At 37.8% G+C, this 2,515-nt stretch overlaps 1 pseudogene; it reads right to left on the bottom strand.

Annotated features, from left to right (window-relative positions):
- Positions 1-976: 976 nt before the first annotated feature.
- LOC140608718 (U6 spliceosomal RNA) lies at positions 977-1,075 on the bottom strand (annotated as a pseudogene).
- Between the last annotated feature and the right edge of the window lie 1,440 nt (positions 1,076-2,515).

Here is a 2,515-nt window from a genome sequence, read left to right on the forward strand (position 1 = left end):
AGGAAAAACTGGTGCACCATAGGTGGGAATATAAATTGGCACAGCCACTGGGGAAAACAGTATGCCTCAAAAAATTAAAAATTCCACTTCTGAGTCTTTACCTGAAGGAAACAAAAACTAATTTGAAAAGATGTATGCATCCCTATGTTTAATGTAGCATTATTTACAATAGCCAAGATATGGAAGCAACCTAAGTGTCCATCAATAGATGGATGGATAAAGAGAAGGTGGTATATATGCATGATATACCATTAAAAAAAAATGAAATCTTGCCATTCACAATACCATGGATGGAGTAGAGTGAAGCTAAGTGAAGCAAGTTGGACAAAAACAAATTCCTACGATTTCACTAGTATGTAGAATCTAAAAAACAAAACAAATGAACAAGCAAACAAACAAATCTCACCAGAATCAGAGTCAGGGGATTAAGAGGTACAAATTTCTGGTTATAAGTAAGTCACAGGGATGAAAATACAGTAAAGGAAATATAGTCAATAATATTGGTGACAGATGGTAACTACACTTACGATGAGCATTTTGTAATGTATGTAATTGTCAAATCATTATGTCATACGCCTGAAACATTATAATATTGTGTCAACTATACTTAAATTAAAATCAAACAAAATGTAAAATTATAAAAATTAAAAAACATAGACCTAGACAGAGCCAGAAAGTAAGTGGAAAATGACAGAGGGAGGAGGAGGGGTTGAGAGTACAGAAGTCAGAATATCGAGAATTAGAGGAATTCTGTATAAAACCTGAAGACTTGAATGGAAGAAATGGGAAAAACCAAGCTCTCAGGTTAGACATGCTAAGAATTTTTAAAGTAGTTAAAAAAATAATTGATTTTATTACTGTTCTCTCGACATTTTATTATGAAACATTTCAGATATATAGAGAAGTTGGAAATTACACAGTGAACACATCCACCATTTGGGTTTTACACTGATTATTCCATGATATTTGCTTGATCACACATTGATTCATCCATGCGTGTCATCCTTGCGCAGGGGCCATGCTAATCTTCTCTGTATCGTTCCAATTTTAGTATATGTGCTGCCGAAGCGAGCACTGATTCATCCATGCATTCTTCTTTCGTTCTATCAACTCATTCTATTCTTGCTACTTTGTTTCCAGCATTTTCCTATGAAAACATAGGTCTATCATTAAATGTTCATTATTTTTGTTATCATATCAAATTGAGTGTAGAATGAGCCAGCTATTTGTCCTACAATATATATTCTCCCCTATTTCCATAGTAACAGAATTTTAAAATTTTGTGTATGGAAATTCAGTATGAAAACTACACTCCCCAGCCTCCTTTGCAGCTAGCTATAGCCATGTGACTAAAGTCTGACCTATAAAATGTAATAGGAAATGTCCTGCGAGGACTTCTAGGACCTTTCCAAGAGGCAGCATTGCTAGTGCCTATGCCTGGTTTGCCTTCCTCCACTCTGCTGCCTCGACCATGGATGCCATGTGGACAAGGACCACAGTCTAGGGATGGCATGGTGGAGCTGTGAGCGGGAGTGAGTATGAAGCCTTGACGACAGCATGGAGCAGAGCCACCATAGTAGTCCTGGATTGCCTACCCTGGGCTAAATTTATATGAGAGGGAAGTAAACATCTTTCTTATTTATGCTACTGTTGTTTCCAGTACTCTGCCACTTGCAACTAAACTTAATTCTAACAAATGCAACAAGACAAAAATCAAACAGTACAGAAGGGCTTAAAATGAAAAGCAAGTAACATACCCCAGGACTTCCCCAGCCCTACCTGAGCTCCCTAGTTACTACCACATCTCTAAATAATGTTTCTATTCTCACTTCTCCATTTTTCCATTGTAGACACCATCTCTTGACTTCAGCTCACTGAGCCCTTCCTCCATTTCTTATTCTTCCTGTCAATAAAGGTTCACCACTATTTGAATTTCTCTATTATTTGTGGTTGTATAGGTAGCATTGTTTACTTATACTAAAGATGAAATTTCTTGTCTCCCTGCTTTGTAGCTGAAGTCATTAGCTCATCTACCTCCAAGTCTTTTCATTTCTTTCCTGTCATCTGTCCCCATTGTTTTCATGTTTCCATGGTCAATGTTGGTGCCATTTGCACGCTTTGACTGATAGCTTCATTTTAGAGTGAGGGGTGCCTGACTTTATTCTTTTGGGTCCTGAACTGCCAGAATGTAGAGGGCTTTCCTATGGGTGTCAAATCCAACCTTTGGTGCCCTGATTTTGCTGTAGTCCTACAGCTTTCAATCTAGAACTCACATAGTATATTGTAATTATTTGTTTGCATGTCTATCACATCCAGGCCCTTTATTCTTGGAACACACACACAAGTGTCTGGCACATGGAGCTATAATGAGTGACCAATTTTTTTTCTGTGATAAAACCAAACCAGAATGCTGGTACTTTACCTCCTATCCATCGTTTCTGGAGATATCTCGAGAAGTCAGTGTCTGAGGACCAACACGTAAGCCCACATTATCCTGTAGCACAATCAGCTATAT

The sequence above is a fragment of the Canis lupus genome, chromosome 1, assembly GCF_048164855.1.
Source record: "Canis lupus baileyi chromosome 1, mCanLup2.hap1, whole genome shotgun sequence".
Classification (NCBI taxonomy): domain Eukaryota; kingdom Metazoa; phylum Chordata; class Mammalia; order Carnivora; family Canidae; genus Canis; species Canis lupus.